This window comes from Sorex araneus, chromosome 5 (assembly GCF_027595985.1).
Source record: "Sorex araneus isolate mSorAra2 chromosome 5, mSorAra2.pri, whole genome shotgun sequence".
Lineage (NCBI taxonomy): Eukaryota > Metazoa > Chordata > Mammalia > Eulipotyphla > Soricidae > Sorex > Sorex araneus.
Window position 1 is genome coordinate 197,896,318 of NC_073306.1, and position 23,812 is coordinate 197,920,129.

The window sequence follows — 23,812 nt, forward strand, 5'->3', positions numbered from 1 at the left end:
GGTAAGTTTCTGCTAATGTCCATTTTTTATATTTTTTAAATGTTCTAAACATCTTATATGTATTAATTTAATAAAATTTTACTCTAATATTAGGAAGTGCTATTTTTATTATTTTTTAAAAAACTAATTATTTTACTGAGGTGTCCTGATTTACTCTGGGAGCAATATTAATGTTCTAGGTATATTGCCACACCCATCACCGGAATGACAATTTGGTCGGATCCTCTACCACTATACCTAGGCAGCATCTATCTATACCTCACTGTACTACCTCTTGGAAAGCTCACTTCTGTAAGCAGCAACTCAGAGTTTGCTTTTATTTACCACTGTCTACATTTTTTACTTTATTTTGATTGTTTTCAAATACATTAATTTTTTTAAATAACTGTGGCAATATTATTGTTTTGACTTGCAGTACTGCTATATTCTGTCTTGCACCAACATGCTAGGATTCCCTCCATCACTGACTCAGATTTCCCTCAATCCAGTAGCCTCAAATCATAGTGCTACTGATGGATTTTAGGATTGTTTCTGTTGGAATTATCTAATCCCTTGCTTTGTTTCCTTAAACTCTGCTTATGAGTTAGATCATTTGGTGCTTATTCTTTTTCTTTCTGACTCACTTCGCCAAGTGTTATTTCTTCCAACTCCAACCAGGTTTCAGCAAACAGGAAGATTTCATCCTTTCTCATAGCTGACTAGTATTCTACTGTGTTTATAAATACCACAATTTCTTTATCCATTCATTTGTTATTGGGTACTTGGATTGTATCTAGATCACGGATATTGTAAGTAATGCTGCAATGAATATTAAGTGTTCATGCACCCTTTTAGACTAATAGTTTTGTGTTCTTGGGGGTAGATATCCAGGAGTGAAATTCTGCAAAAGAAATGAGACTTTAAAAAGATGCCCCATTGATGGTTAGAACGGATTCACACATCAAAGGGCTAAATATCCCAGATAGTTAGAGCACTCTAAAGCTCAACAACAACAGAAACAAACCACTCTATTAGAAAAATAGGAGAGGAGGTAAATAGAGAAATCCTTGAAGTTGAGATGAGATATCACCTCAGACTAATGGGAATGGTCTATTTCAAAATGTCTGTTGAGGGTGCAGCAGAAAGGAACTCTCATTCACTGCTGATAAGACTGTTGATTGATTCAGCCTACCTGGAAAATTATTTGGAGACTTCTCAAAAAAGTTAAGAATGGAGTTCCAAATGATTCTGCATTTGAGAATGTTAAAAAAAAAAAAGTGATGAGATATCTCCATGGAAGATTTAAAAAATATTAGCAAAGAAATCAGTACTGGGAGTAAGTATACAAAAGGAGTTCAGTTTGGGTGAATATTGGGTGAATAAGCAAAGAAGATCATGAGCTTTAACGCTGCATTCCCATTCAGGAACCTCTGACCAATTCAATGGTGTTGAACTTAGTACATAGAGCATAATGTTATCACCATGCTGGGAGATGAACTCTTCATCAAATTCGGCGATAGGAATCACCTAGATTAAAGTCTAGTGATTATTGGCCAAGTGTGTCCAGCGCAAACATTCTTCTTTGAGAATCAGAGGAAAATGGGAGTGCCTTTCTTAGAAGGGACAGAACAAAATTAGGTTTTCCAATTTTAGTATATGTGCTGCCGAAGTGAGCACCAAAATTGGGTTTTTAAGTTTGGCTATTGTCAGAGAATTGTGTCCCATTCTGCTTAATGAAACAATAATTTTAAAATGCCTCTTTGCTAAGTTCCTAAAAAGAAATAAAGGTCATTCACTAAAAGAACTTCATGGACTAGAGAAAGTGATTCACAGAAGCGTGAAGCAATCCAAACAAGCACAAGTGTGACATACTCTATCTCTGAAGCATCCCACCTTATGAAAAATTTCAGTAGTAGTGAAAAGGAGCAAGTCTGACACGCCCATAAGAACGTACCAAGTGCCAACTCACCTGATACTGTTTCCTGGGTGAGGGGGGCTGTCTTGATCTGCCAGCACGCACTACTGTACTTTAACATGCTGGCTATGTTATTATGATCCAAGAGATGAAGATTGAACCATTAGTTAAACTCTCTTTTGTAGCTCAAATCAAATTTATTCTGACAGAAGGACAGTCCTGGATATTTCCAAGTCCCTTGCATCTCTTCAGCTTTCTTACTGGTCAGCTGTTCTTCAGTGATTCAGGAGGCATTCAGCGATAGGCATAATCAGATAGATGGTCACCACAGTCCAGTGTTATATCTGCTGCCTCACCTTTGTTCATCCTGTGACCTTTGCCCTGAAAACTCTATTTTTTAAAAAAATCTACCATATAATTTTTTTGTGTGTGTCCTCTTTCCATTCTTTGTACTTTTATTTATTAACTATAATTTAAAGAGGAAGTTAACGTTCTTTATAATTCCACTTTAATTTGTATGGCTATATGGGATGTATCATCTTGTATTTCTTTTCTACAGTTATAGAAAGTGAAGTTACATTCCCAACATTTCATTTTTCTTTTAGTTATTAAACAATTACCTAAGATATACAAAACTTACAGATATATATATTGTCATTTATTCTTCCTTAAATCCTTTATGGTATAGTTCTCATATGTCACATAAAGACTCAATGATATGGTAAAAATACCTTTTCTTTAACTCACCTGGGCTGGAGCAATAGTATAGCCGGGATGGTGCTTACCTTGCACTCAGCTGACCTAGGTTAGATTTCTGGCATCCCATATGGTCCTCCGAGCCCCGCCAGGAGCAATACCTTGGTGCAGAGCCAGAAGTGCTACATAGTATCTCCAAATGTAACCCAAAAAGTCAACAAAAATATCACCGTGTGCTTTTAAAAATAAGAGGAAAATCACTTTTACATTTATCCACACAATTTATTTCTATTCCTCCTTCTTAAAGATGCAAGTTTCTGTCTATAATTATTCTTTGACATAAACAGCATTGTCCTTAACAATTCTTTTAGTACTGATCTGTTAGTAACTTTTCTAATTTAAAAATTTTTAAATTATCTACAATTCACAAAAAGCATGCAAATTTTAAAAGCAACCAAATACTATATATTATATAATTTTTTTTTTCTTTTTGCCTTTTGGGTCACACCCAGCAATGCTCAGGGGTTACTCCTTGCTCATACACTCAGGAATTACCCCTGTCAGTTCTCAGAGGACCATATGGGATGTTGGGAATCAAACCCGGGTCGGCCGCATTCAAGGCAAATGCCCTACCGGCTGTGCTATCACTCCAGCCCCTATATTTTCAACAGACATTCCCTTGCTGTCTTTGCCATTCTCTACATAAATGTGTGTGCCAGGAAGAAATCAGGCAGCTAATGCTTCATCATAGCAGTGCCATAGACCTTACTCGTTTCGAAATGAACCAACATAATTTGAGACACTCTCTTCCTCTGATTATTTTTATTGAAGCTGATTGGAGTAAATTTCCTAGATTCAAAAGGACCAGATATCTTCTTGATTTCATTTTCTTTTTCCTGCCAACTTGAGGACATTTCCTTTTGGCTTGAGAATGCTGAGTCATTACTACGCTACAAGGTAAAGAATATACTGATTTCTAGTGGACTCGGCTTGAGCAATGTGCTAGCAACCATTGTTCATTAAAAGCAATATTCTCTGCTTATCGTGAGACCGTGTTTAGAGTCATGGGTTTGAATTCAAATCCAGCCTAAATAAATGAACTTGGAAGACCTGCTAGGTATATGGCATACAATTGATATTCAAAAATGTTCTTTTGGCGGGGGGGGGGGAGGGTGGTGAGGGAAAATCTGGCTGTACTCATGGCATATTCCTAGCTCTGGGCTCAGGTATTATTCTTGGTAGTGTTCAGTGGACCATATGAAATGTTAGGAAATAAAACCAGGTTTGCCATATGTGTGTGTGTGTGTGTGTGTGTGTATGCAAGTGCCTTACTTTTCATGCTCTCTAGCCCATCAAAAATATTCTTATTTTTCTCTATTTCACATTTTAGCTTTATTTTAAAGTTCACTATGCTTTGAGAATATGATCTTTTAAGACATTTAATTAATTATTTAATTAATTTGCTTTTTAGCAATGTGCAGGGCTTACTCCTGGTTCTGCACTCAGGAATTACTCCTGGCTGTGCTCAGAGGACCATATGGGATGCTGGGAATTGAACCCAGGTCGGCCATGTGCAAGACAAATGCCCTACCCGCTGTGCTATCGCTCCAGCCCTAAGACATTTATTATTAATAACAAAACGAAGAGAAAAGTAACTCATGAAGAGTTCAAGAGCGCATGAGTTGGAAACTCTTAGTGACTTCTGCAGACCTTCTTGCAAGGATCCAAATTTCAGTAGTATCAACAATGTTAAAGGAAATATTAAATCATTTATATTTATCCAATAGTTTTCTAATATTAAAGCATTCTACCTTTATATTCCTAAAATTTTCAGTGTCTGAGTGTGTGAGGGGGGAGCCCCCAAGCAGTGTTCAGGGGACCTATAGGGTACTGTAGGATAACATTGGGTTTGTCCTTTCAGCCTTGCCACAGGGAACTTAGTTTACCTTAAAGCAATGTCCTTTCTATATGGACACAGGAAGACAGTTAATATTATGCTTTGTAACTTGGGAACTGATTGACTCCAATAATATTTACTCCTGGACATCTCCTTTCTCAAATTAGTTGCCCTTAGTTCCTACCACCCCAAAATCAGGGTCCCAACGAGGGACAGAATGGACTCAGGGCAAGCTGTGTGCTACCTTGGCATCGAAATGAGCCAAGCCAAAGTGCCACAATACTCAACTATAAGTTGAGAGCATGGTCATAGACAAATGCTGTCATGATCCAAAAGTAACGATGAGACTAGAACCCTGATGGGATTAAGAAGACTAACCTGGCCTGAGGACTGTGGTCTGGCATATATAGTGAATGTCCTCAGAAAGAACCAATTTTTAATATATATCTCTTAATGTGCTTATACAGAATGCCATTGCTAGAAATATTAGAAGTAAATTTACTATAACTAAGTGGATTACTAGCCGAGGAAAGAAGAACACTTTCCTCGGATGGGATCCCACTCTTGAGCGGATCTCCTAGTAATCTGGAGTTATCTCCTTAGATGAGATTTTGTTAATCTCCTGGGGGAGTTGTCTTACCCCTATTTGTTAATGTTCAACCCACCTTTGTGTCACCACCCTATGTGATTGCTATATAAACTAAGACTGTAAGAGAAGACACAGAAAGAGAGGAGACACAGAAGCAGAGGGAAGACACAGAAGCAGCAGAGAAGACACAGAAGCAAGGGAGAAGACACAGAAGCAAAGACAGAGAGAAGTCTGAAGAGATCAGAGAAGAGAGACAGACAGAGATAGAGTCAGAGATAGAGAGACAGAGAGAAGAGAGCACAGCGGCACACACAGAAGCAGAGCACAAGGAGGAGCCATCCTGATGATCCATTCCATACACAGTGGCTGGAGAGCATCCAATGGTGGGAGGAGAGAGAGAGAGAGAGAGAGAGAGAGAGAGAGAGAGAGAGAGAGAGAGAGAGAGAGAGAGAGAGAGAGAGAGCGCTCTTCCCCGAGAGCCTTCAAACAACACACATCCATCACATCACCCTTCCGCGTGCGCGTTTGCATTTTTTACAGGGTCCTTCCTTGGCCATGACCCACCCCATTCTCAAAAGCCAACTGCACGTGCTTACCTGGTTCTCAGCAGGCAATGTGAGATACTGTGGGGTTTCTGCCACATCGTGGTAGAGGCAGATTGGGATTGGGGTCATGTCAGGGACAGAATTGAGGGCCCAGAAAACGCACAGTTTAACACCACTACCATCCTTTGAGCCGCACAACGAATCAGCTTTCTTGGATTGTTTGGAAGCCACACCTCCTGGTGTTCGTTCCACCTTAAAGGACCATGTGCGTCTGGAGATCAGACTTGGCTTCCGGAGTGTAAAGCTTGCCTTCCAGTTGCGCTATCTCTCCAATATCTCCCAGTCTTTTATTTCATAAAGAAACCCGAGACGCCAACTTCCCACGGCCACCGCAGTGCAAGCTGGTCTAATGACCTGCTTCCAAAAATAGACCAACTCGCTGCAGAAATTTCTGGGATACCTGTTCTTTGTTGAGACCTCCAGGGCAATCCTTGGGAGGGGCAGGCCACCTCGACCCTACCAAAGCCCTGGCAGAGGCAGTCACGCCCCAAAGTCACTGCCATACTTCCAGCCCGGCTGCTAAGTTCAATATTCTAGGTTTTCTGGAGCACGGCTGCATTTGCGGCTATGTGACATCTCCAAACTCTGCAACAATACGGACATCCCAGTAGTAGCAAACCGAATTGGATAGGAATGCAGCATAGAAGCCACCCAATCTCACTCACAAAAACCTTAACATCAAAGGTTTTAACTTATAACAATAGCTTGGTAAAACCTCAGACCAGGACTTAATATTCCCAGGGTGAGATCCAACAAATTTCACAAATTTCTTCTAAGGAAATACTTTTGATCATGCTATTAGCTATTTAGTGGTAACAATCGATATAAAATAAATTACTGTGAGCCTGCTACAGGCGCAGGCTTGAAGGATGGCTGAGAAAATAGAGAGAATGGTAGAGAGAAGGTGACGGTGTGAGATTGGTGTCAGAATATTGAATGCCTGTAAAAATCATCAATCATCATGGACAATTTTGTAAAACGTGGTGTTTAAATAAAGTTGGGTGGTGGTGGTGGAAGAAACCTTAAAAGCAGTATTTTTACATTTAGATAGTCTTTAGGGGAAAAGCATTATCAAACTTTTTCTAAGAATAGTCTTTGCCCGCAGGGAAAGGGTTCTAGGTAACTGAACTGTAAATATTTGCTGAAGAATGAATGAATAAATGTATGGATTAATTAATATTGTCTCTGATGCTGATAAGTGCCTTTGCGGTTTTCTCTTTCAACAGCCACTTAGCAGGGAAAGGCGGGTGAGAGGCAGGTTCTTGAGCGCAGCAGGGTGTGCCTGGGTTCTTAAAGCTGGCTCTTAAATGGAGAGATCATGTCATTATTTTGCTACCTGTTGCCATAGAAGTGCTGGGAATGGCCACAATAATCAAAGACTAATTCAACATTTCTCCACATTTTTTCTGACTAATTCCTCCTTCCGCATCCACTCAAAACTACTGATAAGATTCACTTTTCTTATCATTATTCTGACATGGGTTGTTTTGTGCATTTTGACTAAAAGCAATCATGAGAGATCATATAAGTGAATTTGGAAAGGAAGAGTTCAGAATTAGTACCTTTGATAAAAACTGAGAGTCTCAGCTCTCTTTCTTTGAACCCAGTTCTGTGCCCTTAGCCTGTAGGCAGAACCTTCCCCATCCCTAACTTAACATAACTTCAAAACAAAAACAAGTTACATGGGATTTCTTGCATTGGACGCTGTCTAGTGATGACGCAAACTGGAACTATGTTTCCGAAGACTTGATGTCTTTCCTACTCATACACCTTATTTAATGAGAGCAAATACACTAGAGCAAATACAAGACATCTGCAATTTAATTTAGTATCTTTCAAATTCCCTTATGTTGCTTCAAAAGAATGTAACCATGAAAAGTCCAAGAAAGACCCAAGCTCATAAACCTACTGTCAGCACATTTTTCAGATTGATTCCAAGAAAAGGAAAATCATAAAACTGCAAAACTTTTCTTTAGGTTCTGACGCTAATTTTCACCTTCACTGAAAACACCGCTATCTCATTTGTGAATTATTGGCAATATATGCCCACCCCCTTGGTTGTTACTTGCAACAAATTAATAGATGACATAAATAGAAATACTATTGTTGCCTTCATCCATATTAATCAAAAAGATACTACTTTAATTTTTAGTGCAAATACTATTTCCTGAAGTTATAAATGCAATTTATGCCCTTCTCTGTCCTAGACCTCCAGTCTTCCAAATGACCACACTATTTTTTTCCTGAATTTGTCATATTTCCTTGGGTTGTAAATTAACATCTTTCAAAACATTCAAATAAATAATAAGAAAGATGATAGCGTAAATGGGAAGATTAAAATTATATTAGAAGAAGTTTAAAATTACCAGAATTATTCTTGTTAAACCTGTGGAGGACAGCAGTGATTGGGTCCGCCCAGATGAGCACTTTGAACCTTTGAAACCTGCATGTGCAGATCTGCAGCAGCCCTGGATTTCTCACCTCAGGGATCCCTGGAACCCACAACAAAAGCTATCTACCTGATCATGGTGCGAGCTAACCCACCTCCTCCCAGGCCTCCTGTACTTCAACACAAACCTACCCCAAAACACAGCGGGCATGATCTTCCCTATCCTCTCTAGGGGCTTATGAAATCCGCGCGGAAGTGCTGTCTTTCCATTAAATCCCATTTAGTCCTAATTCTCCTCTTGGACTCTGTTTCATCCTTTCCAAACCCTCTCCCTGACACTTTAATATCTTCTATGTACTCACACTATTGAGAGCACTACATTGTGAATGAATGAATGGGAAGATGGCACATCTATATATAAATATGCTGCCAAATGGTCTTAAAGTCTTACTGAATGTTCATGGAAGAGTTAGAAATTAGAATAAATATGATTGGTGACTATCTATAAATTGAGTTATTTTGGTTTCCCTTATCTTCCAGCAGTTACAATGTCTAACAGAAATAGCAACATTAATATCTCAGAATCATTAATATAAATTCATAGAACAAGTGAGGCTAAAGTATATGACAGAGATGGTGCTGTATCTGGCCCTCTACTACTGAGGAGCTCCACACAGCACTCACGTAGCAACAAATTGCATCATTTTGTTTTTCCTTTAAAAAATAATAATAAGGGAATAACAAATCATCAAAGGCAATGGAAACTGACCTACAGACCTTAGGGTTGGGTAGGGATGGGACTTGGGGTAGAGAACACTAAAATAATGGTGGAAGGAAGCAGAGGTTCTGATGGAGGGTGAGGTGCTGTGATATTGTATGCAGGAAACCTTATCATTAACAGTATTACAAATCACAGCCCTTCAAATAGCATATTGTTTTTAAATTGGTAAAATTTACTGAGTCATCATTTTATTTAGCAAAATAAGTAAAATGCTAAAATCATAACCACAAACATAAATAAATTTTTTTCAGGTTTAAATCTCAGTCATATAATGATCAAACCCCATCCCTTCACCAGTGCACATGTTCCACCACCAAGAACCCCAATATGCCTCCCTCCCACACACCCCCACCTGAGTAGCTAATGATCTTCACTTTTTCTCTCTATACTTTGAATACATTCAATATTTCAACAGAGAACTCACTATTGTTATTTAGAATTTTCCCCCAACAATCAAACCTGCTGAAAAGGCATCATTTGATAATTTGTTTTCCATTGCTGAGAATGAAGACTATATGGTTTTGGATTTCTGTTATTTTAGCTCAGTTCACAGTCTAGATGCATTTCTATAAGAAACCGTGGGATGCCAAAATACACAAACATAAATAAAATTTTTAAATTAGTATGTGGAACAATCAAGGTGAGAGACTGTCTGAGTTCATCATGTCGACCAAGACCATGCATGGTAACTCACAGTTCCAGAAGGCTGAATCTAAATGTTGGACATGGGAGTCTCCCAGTGGACAGTTCCACAATGAAATTGACTATGTCATATTCAATCGAAGGTATGCCTGACTGATGTCGCTGTTGTCCCAAAATTCCAAACGGGATCGGACCACTATCTCCTTCGTGTAAAATTCTACTTCACATATCAGGGAGAGAGGTCTGCAAAGTTTAAGTTTAAGAAGAGAACTCCCAGGGGCTGGAGTGATAGCACAGTGGGTAGGGCGTTTGCCTTGCATGCGGCCAACCTGGGTTCGATTCTAAGCGTCCCATATGGTCCCCCGAGCACTGCTAGGAGTGATTCCTTAGTGCAAAACCAGGAGTAACCCCTGTGCATCGCTGGGTGTGACCCAAAAAATGAGAGAACTCCCAGAATGACCACCAACTGGGAACTCTTTGGCACTATTGCGGCAACGTAGGAAGATGCTGTCATTGACAACAACATTGACGAGGAATAAGATCGACTGGTTTATCACCTCTATGACTTCCTGAAGAATGCGGAGAGTGGGAAAGCCACAAATGGACGCCTGTCTTTGGACATTCTTCAGGTCATTAGCCAACAATGGTTTGGCATGAGCCTCAGGCAACCACAAGCTAACGTCCGAGCTCACAAAGCTGTGCAGAGAAGCGATAAAGGAAGACCTCAAAGAGAGAAGAGCAGCAGTGTTGGCCGATGTGGCAGAAGCCAGGAAAAGTATTCATAATGCTTGCGTGTCCTTCGCCAACTACAAGACCAAGATGACTGCCCTCTGATGTCCTGATGGATCTATCACATCTTCCAGAGAGGAAACAGAGAGGATTATTCACGACTTCTACTCAGATCTCTTTGACAGCCATATCCACCTGCCCACATATCAAATTCCACAGGATAGATATGTTGTTCCCAATGTCCTCCCTTCTGAAATCCCACACACCATTTCATCAGTAAACACACATACAACACCCAGTACAGACAAGGTCAGACCCAAACACCTGAAGAATCTGCCACCAGTACTCGTCAACACACTGGCTTGGCTCTTCACATGCTACCTGTCCAAATGAATGCAAGGTTACATCCCAATGGAAAACCAGCAGGAACTGTTGTACAAGAAGGGAGACATCCACGACATCGGCAACTATTGCCCAATCTGCCTGTTGTCCATCGTCTACAAGTTGTTCACTTGAGTCATCCTGAAAAGAATAGGCAGAACACTAGATGAAGGACAACTATGTGAGCAAGCTGGGTTCCGAAAAGGATTCAGCATGATTGACCATATCCACACAGTGACCAAGCTTATCCATGTTTCATGTGAGTTCAAGATGCCACTCTGTCTAATGTTCATCGATTTAAAGAAGGCCTTCGATTCTGTTGAGACCAAAGCGGTCATCGAAGCTCTAGCCAAACAGGGTGCTCAAACTCAGTACATCAAGATCCTCTGCAGTCTGTATTGTGGATTCACCACCAGGATCTCACCATTCTACAAGGAAGTGATCATTGACATAAAGAGAGGGGTTCGGCAGGGTTATATCATTTCACCCAAACTCTTCAATGCCACCCTCCAGAATGTCATGCGAAGACTGAAATGGGAAGGAATGTGAGTGAAGATAGATGGTTGGCAACTACACCACCTCTGCTTCACTGATGACATCGCTCTCATAACACCAAACATTAGACAAGTAGCACAAATGCTGGCCAACTTTGACTGCGAGTGTGGAAATTTTGGACTGCAGCTGAATCTCAGCAAAACAATGTTCATGAAAAACAAACTAGTCCCTGACATTTGCTCTCAACGGAACAAACATCTCTGAATGCAGCAGCTATGTGTGCCTAGGTCTAGAACTCAATATGAGGAATGACTTGGTGTCAGAACTGCGCAGGAGGAAGAGAGCAGCATGGAATGCCTTCAAGAGCATCGAAGAAGTGGTTAAGAGGACGAAGAAACTCCAGGTCTGGACATCTTTTCGACTCCACCATTTTTCTTGCACTAACATATGCCTCAGAGACCTGGGTCCTACAAAAACAGGATGAGAATGCTATTCGATATCCCAAAGAGGAATCAATGGAGCTATGCTTGGAGTATCACATTTCACTCAGGTGAGAGAAGGAATCCGGAGTTCCAATCTCTGTCTATGGTCAAGAATCAGGGACACTGTCTCGTTTGCCAAGGCCTCAAAAATCAGATGGGCAGGACACATAAACTATTCAGAGATGACAGCTGGACTAGAGCTATTACCAATTGGATTTCATGGGAGGCCAAAAGACCACGTGGCCACTCACCAACTAGATGGTCAGATTTCTCCATCAAAACCCTGAATGAATGGTTTGAGACTCTTCCTCTTCTGGAGTGAGCAGATATCATTGGGCTACACTAGCACAGGAAAGGGATGAATGGAAAAGTTACTGGCACCCGCTCGAGCAAATCGAGGATCAACGGTATGACAAGTGATACAAGTGATGTGAGAATCAGGAAAAATGCTTCTGGTACATTCTATTGTAGATTATTATTAAAGTCTTCAAACAGTCATTTAAACAATTTTTTAAATTGAATTACAGTGAAATACACAGTTTCAAGGTTGTTCATGATTTGGTTTCAATTATATAATGTTTCAAAGCTCATTCCTTCACCAGTGTGCATTTCCACCACCAATACCCTTAGTTTCCTCCTGCCACCATCCCTCCACCCACCCCACTGCCTCTGTGGCAGGCACTTTTCTTCTTCTCTCTCTCTCTCTCTCTCTCTCTCTCTCTCTCTCTCTCTCTCTCTTTCTCTCTCTCTCCTCTCTCTCTCACTCCCTCCCTCTCTCTCCTTTTGGGTAATAATATGGTTTGCAATACAGATACTGAAAAAGTTATCATGTATATCCCTTCAAACAGTATTATATTTAAACATTTTAGTAGAGCTTACTTAGAAATTATTACATAAACAAGTTTGTTTTCTTTTTTCTGCCCATTGATATATTCACCTTTTCAACTTAGATGATGCAGAACAAATTTACAGGGGTAAGGATTCAGCTTAGGGGCAGATATGCTACAGAATGAAATGGACACCATATGGAGTCAGATACTATACTGAATGGCACACACTTGGGAACAAACTTGTTTGTGTTGTTTTTTAGCCGGTTTTAATCAAATATTGAAGTAGAGTGCATGTTTGATTTCGAATACAATCTAAATTTTGCATGAAAAAACTGAACCCTAGAAACCCAGGGCATTCCCTTTTATTTTTTAATTAAACCTGGGTATTCATAACCTCCCATTTTCCAAGAGATGCTCCCTCTTTTCCCTAAGCACTACTCAGGAGTAGCATTTCTTAAACAGTTTTTGACCAGAAGCCACTTAGCATAAGGAGATGGGGAAGATCAATGGTCTATTCACCTTGCTGATTCTACGTGGGAAAAGTGTTTTATTATAGAAAGAACTGTGGAGAGAGAGGGAGGGTGGGAGAGCTAGTTCTGCTGAGAGAAGTGCGTGCTTTGTATGCAGAAGACCTAGCTTCTGTGGGGGGGCGGAGGGGAAAGGTGGGGGGAGACTGAGCAACATCTTGAGGGTAACTTTTAAATGGAACTGAAAAGAAACAAAAGGACAGAAAAATGGTAGAATTTTGTCAATACACAGAAACAAAATCTTTGTGAGAAGTGTAAACTAGATATAGCACTGTAGCACTGTCTAGCACTGTTGTCCCGTTGTTCGTGGTTCATGGATTTGCTCAAGCGGGCACCAGTAACATCTCTGTTGTGAGACTTGTTGTTACTGTTTTTTGGCACATTGAATACGCCATGGGTAGCTTGCCAGGCTCTGCCCTGCAGGCGGGATACTCTCCGTAGCTTGCCAGACTCTCTGAGAGGGACGTAGAAATCGAACCCGGATCGGGCACGTGCAAGGCAAATGCCCTACTCCTTGTGCTCTCACTCCAGTCCAAACTAGATATAATTACAAATAATACAAGAATAAGAACCAAAAAACATTTAAGAAGCTTAAAACAAACCTGATAAAAGAGCAGCAAATTTTTATATCTATTAAAAATTTCTATTACCTTACTAAACATTAAAAATTACTTCTAAACACTATTTTATAGTGATATTTACTTATTATAATATTAAATTTGTGTTCCCTTTAGCTTTTAAGAAGCACAATATTTTTTTGTTAATTAGTTACATTTTAATTGAATCACTGTGAGACACACAGTTTCAAAGTTGCCCCTGATTGGGTCTCAGTCATACAGTGTTCCAACACCCATCCCTTCACCAGTGTACATTTCCACCACTAATATCTACAAGGTACCCTCCTGCCACCCTCCTCCTCCTCCTCCTCCTCCTCCTCTTCTTCCTCTTCCTCTTCTTCCTCTTCCTCCTCCTCGTCCTCCTCCTCTTCCTCCTCCTTCTTCTCCTCCTCTTCCTTCTTCTTCTTCTTCTTCTTCTTCCTCTTCCTCCTCCTCCTCCTCCTCCTTCTCTTTCTCCTCTTCCTTCTCTTTCTCCTCCTCCTTTCCCTCCTCCTCCTCCTTCTACTCCTTCTCTTCCTCCTCCTCCTTCTCTCTCTCCATCTCTCTCTCTCCCTCCCTCTTCCCCTGCCACCCCGCTCTTTCCTTTTGAGCATTATGTCTTGCAATACAGATATGAAAGGCTAGTTCATATATATATATATATACACACATATATATATATCCTTTTACCTACTTTCAGCACATAGTTCTTGTCCAGAGTGATAATTTGCCAACTACTATTGTCATAGGGATTTCTCTATCCTAACTGCCTCCTCCCAGAAGCATAATTTCAATATGTGAACCTAAAATTTAGAAAATATTTAACAACTCATTTATATTATGCATTGCGACTGAGATTTTCTTTTTGAGTTTTTTTAAAAAAAAATTTTAAATTGAATCACTGTAAGATAGATCCTTACAAAGCTGTCCATGATTAGATTTAAGTCATGACTGGAGAGATAGCACAGCTGGTAGAGCGTTTGCCTTGCATGCGGAGGACCTGGGTTCGATTCCTCCATCCATCTTATAGAAACCTGCAAGCTACCAAGAGTATCTCGCCCGCAGGGCAGAGCCTGGCAAGCTCTGTGGCGTATTCTATATGCCATAAGCAGTAACAAGTCTCACAATGGAGATGTTACTGGTGCCCGCTTAGGCAAATCGATGAACAAGGGGTTCGACAATGCTACAGTGCTACAGTGTTCCAACACACATCCCTCCACCAGTCTATATTTCCCAGCACCAGTGAGTCTGAGATTATCTTAATATAAAACCAAATATCATGAAATTCCCGAGTCCTTATTCCTGAGAAGTAGAAAAGTGGATTATCCTTGAGATTAGAATTAAGATACGAAGCCCTAGTCCAATGGTTCCGTGAGCTATAATATGCCTTTTGGCGCCCCCTGCTGGCTTGATGTGACATGACATGACTTACTCATATCAATCACTAGTGCCGGCGCAGGTGTTTTTGTTTTTAGCTTTTTTTAGTTTGGGGACCACATTCAGCCATCAAGGGTTACTCTTGGCTCTGTGCTTACACAACTGGCAATTCCCGGTGGAACATATATGGTGTCAGGGGTTAAACAAGGTCTGCCTTATCCACTTGTATGTCAAGTCCCGCTCTGGTCTCAGAAGTCCAGCAGTGACTAAAGCTGACAACTGTATTTCCATCACAATACGCCATCCTTAACTAAATAACCCCAAATACGGGGAAGAAGGGGGCCTGTGAGATAAATTGAGGGGACTGCTGGCAGGATGCTGACCTCAGTTTGATCCCCAGCACGACATGGTCACTGAGCATCAAAGAGACGCCACAGCCTCAGTTCCCTCACACGGAACCCAACCACTGGCCAGTTGGCCAAGGATGGCCTGGAGGCGCCTATATACCTGCTGGGCACCACTTAGGAGGCACCTCCCTAAAAACAATTAAGGAAGAGAGGAAAGGTCCTTGTCTCAAGGATTAATAAATGCTGTTGCGCCAGGTAGGACCTGAGTTTTCTTGCTGGGAACGGGGAGAAGTGGAGTAGACTGGTGGGGGGATGGGCTAGATAGGTATTCATGCCCCTTCAGGAAGTAAAAAAAAGCCATGGCAATTGGCGCCAAGAAAGCTGGAGAGGAGATAGGCATTCCCGGTGATAAATGAAGTGGGAAATAGAATAACGGTTAACACACGTATGGCAACTATGGTGCTTCCAGGAGGCACATGAGTGTCTAAGGACATTAATTTTTTTCGGGTTTTCCTAAAAACTCTAGAGGGTGGATCCCTTATCAGCCTTGACTTAGAACTGAGGAAACAGACATAGAGAAGTTTAGTGTCATTTCATTATGGGTCAGCTGGTGAGCTTGAAGGGCAGATGCTGACGCCTGGCAGAATCACCGCCAAAGTCCATACTCTTCCCTGTGTACAATGGTGCTGCAGCTGAGAGTCGGGGTTCCCTCAGCTGCTGAGATGTGCTAACCTCACACTTCATAGTCACTGGGAGTTTCGAAGGAAGATGTGATGGAATTAAGACTTGTTTCTTTTAAAGATAATCTTGGTCACAATGCTGCACATCTTGTTGAAAATGTAAGCCTGGTAGGGGCATGGTGGGTCACTCTTAAACTCTGAGATAGTGCAATATTTGGTTAGGACAAGATGGTGAGTGTGGGGAAGGAGATAAGAAAACAGATTTGGAATATATTTCAAATGTTCAATGAGTAGGGTCTGTAGTGGATTGGTTATTTTGAAAGACATAGTAAAAGAAAAAGAACTTCTCAAGGACTTTTGATCTTCTGCCTATAATTCTGTCTATAGAATTTTATAGTTCTATAAAACTGCACCCTATCTTCATTTCCTTGAAAATTCCAAAATTTGAGAACTTTCAAAAAATGAAAATAAAATGAATTTTCCTTGGTAGATAAGATAATGTGACTAATCTTCTAAACACTGATATCAGAGGAGACTGCCCATGAAATTCTTCCGGAAAAGTTATCTCTTCTTTTATCCCCTGGAGCTGACTGTCACTCTTCTGTTTTTTATTCTTTTAGTCAGAGCTCTCCACTTTGAACATTCTAGAAAGAGCAATGGCACAGAAAACAAATTTAAAAACAAACATGTGGAAGGGGGCCAGAAAGCATCCTTGGAGGGAACCATATTGACCTTGTCAAAGTAACTTGACAAGAGAGATCTTCAGTATAGTTAGAGAATAAATATATAATGGAAAGAAGTAGGTGGATCTATAACATACTAAATGAAATTCTAATAACAAAAATATAATTAAATAAAATGAACATATATTCATAAAGAGAAATTTTTGGAGCTATTAAAGATGTTGTTCTTGGAAAATATGTATTAAATTGTCATGACTCTCAAGTGAATAATTCATATGACAAAACAATATGCAAAACCGTGAATTAATATAAAGACAGATATAAATGCATGAAGAAAGCAAAAATGTGACTAGCAGTACGTGTTGGCAGTGGTTATGACTAGACAGAGGTAATACTAGTAGATTTTTACTTTCTATTTTTGCTTGCACATTTATTATATAATACCAAACTATTGCTTACAATCAAATAAAATGTAACTTAAATTAAAAAATTATAAGAAAAATATGTTCTCATTGGAAGAAATTTTCTAGTCTGGCTTCATATGGCCCAAGCTATTTAGTTGCCTTAAATAATTGCCTTTGGGCCCATGGTAGAGTTACAATGATTGCATTCTCAAAGCAATTGAAAACATTTTAATCACATTTAAACAAATCAATAATACTACAAATAAACTAAAAAGCTCAAAATTAAAATGGTTCCTAACAACCAGGATTTGAGAACTAATAACTGCAAGTTCAATGCTAAAGGAAGTAAAGATGAAATCTTACATTTAATTGGAAACAAAATTACACAAAACAACATGGGAGAACCCAAACTTATAAAAAGTATATGGAAATTATAGTTGCCCTCAGGTTCAATATATGTCAAAAATATGAAAAGACACAACATTAGCTTTAAAAAATTTAGGTATTCTTTATGGATCAGCAAAAGTTAGAGTCAAAAGAATCATTGCAGTCTTCTGCAGCATTTTTGCAGGACTTTGACAAACTAGAAAAGGGAACCTGGTTAATGAGGAGTTTAAATGTATGCCAAATGAGATTCTTAGCTTGAGGGGAAATGGGTTATGGAAATGTGGTATGCGATTCAAAAACTAGAAATCTTGTGATGTAAAGAGAGTGAGAGGCCTCATTGTGAAAGACAGTATTAGGGCAAGTGGGTAGATCCTACTGGGAAAGGAAATTACTATGAGGGCTCCCTGAAGATAAAAGTTTATATAAATATGAGCTGATTTAGTCATGGAGCTATAGCCTGGTGGTGATTCCATACAAGCATCCTGCACACAAACTGTAAAACTCCAGCTATGAACGGAAAATGCAACTTCTACTTTACTGAGCGACAATGTTGCATGTGGAACCAATGACTCTATTTCCTGTCAGTCTACTGACTTCAAAATGAAAGCAACAAAATAGAAATGAGGGAAATAAACATAAAATAAATATAATTCTGTAAATGATCAGATATTAGTACTTAATAGAGAAAGAAGTAAATAGTGAAGTGTTGGGGAACAGTTTCTCCCCAACGTGCCTGGGCAGACATGGGGCGAAGGATGACAGGGTGCAGGAGAAACGCGCTCTGGGAGAAGCTGATAGCCATTCACTTTCTTTCCAAATACACACATATTTTATAGAGGGTCTTGGCTCACAGAAAGGTCCAATCACAGGAAGTTTTGCATTATGGGCCCATCTCCTCTCCAATTCTGCTTTGCCCTAGTCCAGTCCCAATTAAGGCTAGACGCTGCAGTTTCGATGACTTGCTAAGCATACGTGACAGTTTCTGTGTCTTGGGCTCTTGTGACAAGGAGGTTGAGGGACACTCAAGGCCGAACACCTGGTACTGGCTGACACCCTGTTCTTGCTGACTTTACCCAGATACTCCCTCTTGCGAGGTTTCGTTTCTGGACCACTTTGCAAGGTTGGGTCTTACGAGCTCCAGTGCCCATCACTATGCTCCACAGTGAAGCAGAAATAAATTTCTCCTGCTTTTTCCCCCCTGTTTGTTTTACTTTGTGGCATGGAATTGGGGTGGGGCTCCCAAGGGTGCTCAGGAAGCAAAGGAATCTCACCATAGAAGTTGGTCTGAGCCTCTTTCTAGGGCCAGGCATAAAAAGCAAATCAAAATGGATTAAAGACTAGACTATCAGACCTGAATCTATACGGGACAAGCAGAAAAACACAAGCAGGACCCTTCGTGACATAGAAGCTAAAGGCATATTTGAAGTTGAAATGTCACTGACCAAGCAAGTGGAAGCAAATATAGACAAATGGGACTACATTAAACCAAGAAGCTTCTGTACATCAAAAAACAAAAACAAAAAACAACAACAACAATAAAATAAACGGTGACCAATATATAAAGACAGCCCACAGAATGGGAAAAATTATTTACCCAGTATCCACTGACAAGGGATTAATATCAAAGACAGAATGCACTGGTAGAACTTCACAAGAAAAAATAATCCAACCCCACCAAAAAATGGGGAGAAGAAATGAACAGAGACTTCCTCAAAGAATAAATACAAATGACCAAAAGGCACATGAAAAAATACTCTACATTACTAATCACTGGGGGCATGCAAATCAAAACAACAATGAAATATCATCTCATGCCACAGAGACTGGCACATATCAAAAGTACATAACATACAAGAACAACCAGTTCTGGTGTGGATGTGGGGAGAAAGGGACATCCCTTCATTGTGGGTGGGAATGCCAACTATTCCAGCCATTTGGGGAAACAAAATGAGTAGTCCTTAAAAAGCTATGAATTGAACTCTCATTTGATTCAACAAGACCACTTCTGGGAATATAGCTTGGGGGCCGAAAAACACGCAGTAGAAATGACATCTGCACTCCTATGTTCATTGCAGCACTATTCACAATAGCAAGATCTGGAAACAACCTGAGTGCCTGAGAAAGAAGAATAGATAAAGAAATGATGGTACATCTACACAATAGAATACTATGCAGCCAGCAAGTAAAACAAAGTGATGAAATTTGCTTATATATTTAGTATATAAATAAACACTTTTAAACGGACATTGAAAGTATCATGATGATTGTAATGAGTCAAAAGGAGAGAGATAGATGCAGAATGATTAGGCTCATCTGTGGAACAAAGGAAGTGTAATATGAGACTGATATCCACAGACAGTAGAAATAAGGGCCAAGAGAACTGGACAAGGATGGAAAGGGGAGGTCAGTTGGATAGAAAAAGGACTACTTTAACCATCAAAACTGGAAATGATCACTCTGTACAAGAACTGAGTGCTGAAAGTAAGTAAAGGAATATACATGATAACCTCTCAGTATCTAGCACTGGTTTTGGAACTATAGTTTCTGAAAAGAAAATAGAACTATGGTTTCTGAAAAGAAGCAAATAGTTAAATGGTTAACTAAATGGTTAATATATTATTACATTCTAACAGACATTAGATGACATGTTAAATCCTAGGTTAAGTCACAAAGATAGTTTCAACATGGATATCTGATGACTTTGGAGTAAAGGGAATATGTAAAAAATCTTCCAACTTTCTCTCATTTCTGGTATTATCTGGTTCTGAAAGAAGAAGATGAAAAGGAATATGCAAAATAGGATGCCTTCCAAATAACATATCCTTTAGTCAAATGAACAAGCAAGTATCATTCCTTGTGGTTTTAACCTGCATCAACTGATTTGCGTTATGGTTAAACTTATCTATATGACTAACCAGCGGACTCTTCTTATGACAAAGAGAAAAAGCTCATCATTTTACAAGGAGTAAATCTTAGAGTGAGCAAGCAATGGCTCTGGCCTAATGTTGTTTAACTAGTAGAGTGAGGAAGAATATAAATCTCAGCAATTGTGAAATGGCTTGCGGTGATGTATTGGGTGATGCACTTTTATATTTGGTGAATTTCTCCATTGCTTAGTACTTATGGTTGCTATATCTGTAACACATGTTGAGACATCTTCCTGGTACACATAAAATCTCTTCTTCTTGTATATAATGAATGAGAAAAATGAATTATTCCCCAACTAGGAAATTACATTGCTTTGTGCTTTTAGAAGCAGGGTTCAAAAGATAGTACAGTGAGTAAAGAAGGGTGCTTGCCTTACAAGTGCCTGGCCAAGGCTCAATTCCCTGGCTCTGTGTATGGTCCCCCAAGCTCTGCCAGGACTGATTCTCGAGCACAGAGCCAAGAGTAATCTTTGAGCACCACTAAGTGTGGTCAAAGACTTTTAAAAAAGATTGGACCAATACATCTGAGGCCAGAGAAGAGAGATTGCAATCTAGAGATAAATAGTTCCATATTTCCAGAATTGCCTACTGTGCCACCAGAAATATTAACATAACAAGAGGAATATGAATGTTAGAAAAAAATCAGGTTCAGCAGGATTGGATGCAGGAACTGAAATCACAATGATGGAATCTTTTCCCCAACCAGGGGATACGCTTCCTGACCATGGGCCTCTCTTCCCACCAGTGCTATGGAATTCTCTCTGTCTCAAGAAGAAAGGGAGTCACTAAACTGTTACTGAAACTCTAGTTCAAGAACATACCATTCTAGGGGCTGGATTAATAGTAAAGTAGGTAGTGCACTTGCCTGACACACAGCTGATCCAGGTTTGATCCTTGGCACCGCACATGGTAATCTGAGCACCACCAGGAAGGATCTTTGAGTGCAGAGTCAGGAAGAAGCCCTGAGCACTGCCAGGTGTGGCCCCCAAACAAAACTGAAGGAAAAGAATATGCCATTATAGCGCTGATGAAGGTCAAAAAGTTGCCACCTCTGCAACAAATTTTCATAGGACATTGCATGCCAGAGAAGTATTGCTTGTTCACAGAAAGCAGGCAAAATAAATAAAATTAAAATAACCACTGTCCCTGAAATGTTGGACAAGTGTAGCTCACTGGATGAACTCGCTTCATCTCCAAAACCCTTGTTATAGGGAGAGTAGGAACTGGATTAAGCTTTACCTCTCTGATCTCTGCAGGGATGCTCTCTAGAAGTAGTTGAGAAAGAACATTCTCAGCCAATCCTCCCCTCGACCAGGGTGACCAGCTGCTCTCTAAACTAGTCGGGCTTATGTTCTAATCATAGAAATGAGTGCACAATTTAGTCTTATTCCTTTCATACTTTATATCTAAAGAATTTTCTCTGATAGATTCTAAATTCTCCTGATGACCTCTTGATTATAATTATACTTCCCATGCACCTTGCAGGTGCTGAGTGACTACATTAACAAGAAGATTCTGGCCTTCTTAAGAGGAATATTTCTATTCCTAATTGCATTTTCTCAGGGTTAAGTTGCTGATTGTAATATGTGCAACCTAATTTCAAAGAACTTTAGGAAGAAACAACCCAATATAAAATGAGTCTTTCCATCCCAAGGACTATCTTCATTTATAAAATGTTTTAAAAGTTGAAAAATGTTATCTAAAACCAAGTAATATATTTAAATCATGATTTTACAACTATTTTCTAAAGCTAACTAGTATATTCTGAAAGCCAGAATGCTTATGCATGCTTTTATTTATATAAATGAGAAGCTGTGGGTTCGAATCCCAGATTTGTCATTTTCTATTTATATGACTTTCAACAAACTTCTAATGCCAATGAATCTATTTCTAAAATTAAAATGGACATAATAATACCTACCTCATAGAGTTATTGCAAGATCAAAAAAATAAAATAACATATAAAGAATGCTTAGCACAGACCTTGGCAATATGACACAATATAAAGTAGTTGCTGTATAATTAGAAATTAGCACAGAATTGTTTGAGGAGAAAACCCAGCACAAACTTGGTTAAAGGACGGAATATCATTCAGTGAAAAAGAGAGTATAGCTATGCTATGGAAAACAACTCTTCAGAAACATCTTCTCAGGCCAGTTTTTGAGTTTAATAACAAATTTCTTCAAACAGCCATAGCACAGCTGGTAGGGCATTTGCCTTGCACACAGCCGACCCAGGTTCGATTCCTCCGCCCCTCTTGGAGAGCCCAGCAAGCTACTGAGAGTATCTCACCTGCACGGCAGAGCCTGGCAAGCTACCCGTGGTGTATTCGATATGCCAAAAACAGTAACAACAAATCTCACAATGGAGACATTACTGGTGCTCGCTTGAGCAAATCTATAAACAATGGGACGACAGTGACAGTGACAATGACAGTGACACAATGCCACAAAAGTGACTATAACATCTGGGGATATAGCTCAATGGGCAGGAGATATTCCTGGCACACTATGGTCCAAGGTTCTGTCTCTAGCACTGCATGAATCCATGTCTACTCACCAGTGTACCCCAGAGTGTATCCCAGGGTGTACAACCTGGAATGTTCAGGAGATGCCCAGCACATGTACCCCTGACAGTATTTGAATCAACAGCCTGAACAATGAACTAAATGATCCACGCAATCAGACTGAGTGATGCTGAATGTGCTTTTCCGGGGCCCCTGAGCATAGCTTGGGAGCACCTCCTCTCCCCACACAGTGCAAAAGGAGCAATTACAGAATCTCTTCAGAATCACCTACCAGGAGATCTAGCGTCTTTATCCTATTTAAATCTGTCTGTGAAACTTGGGAATTTCCATTGGCATTTGCTGCTGCTTCATAATCTCAACCCAGGGTTTAGATGAAAATGCCATTGCCCAGAAGGATTAATTCCAGTCTTATTTGTGTCTCACATATCTCACAAGTTTTTCCCCCTAATAGTTCTAACTCTAATTAGGAAACCGGTTTTCTTATAGGTATTATTTTTTCAAGACAGATTCATTACAGGGTTTTCAAATTTCTACAAATCAGGCAAAAAAAGGAGAGAGAGAGAGAGAATCAGAGCTGAATAAAAAATAAAAATACAAAATGATTGGGGTCAGGAATTAACACTGGTTTGTATGTATAAAAAGGGATCAGTTTTATGTATTTGTATTAAACAGACATCATGTTAAATGAAGTAAGCCAGAAGGAGGATAAACACAGGGTGATAACACTCATGTGGTATTTTGAATAACTGGATGAGGGAATGCAATGTTGTTTTTTGTTTGGTTTGGTTTGGTTTGGTTTTGTGTTTTTGCTTTTTGGATCACACCTGGTGATGCATAGGGGTTACTCTGGCTTTGCACTCAGGAATTACTCCTGGCAGTGCTCAGGGGACCATATGGAATGAACCAGGGTTAGCTGCATGCAAGGTAAACTGTGCTATCTATCGCTC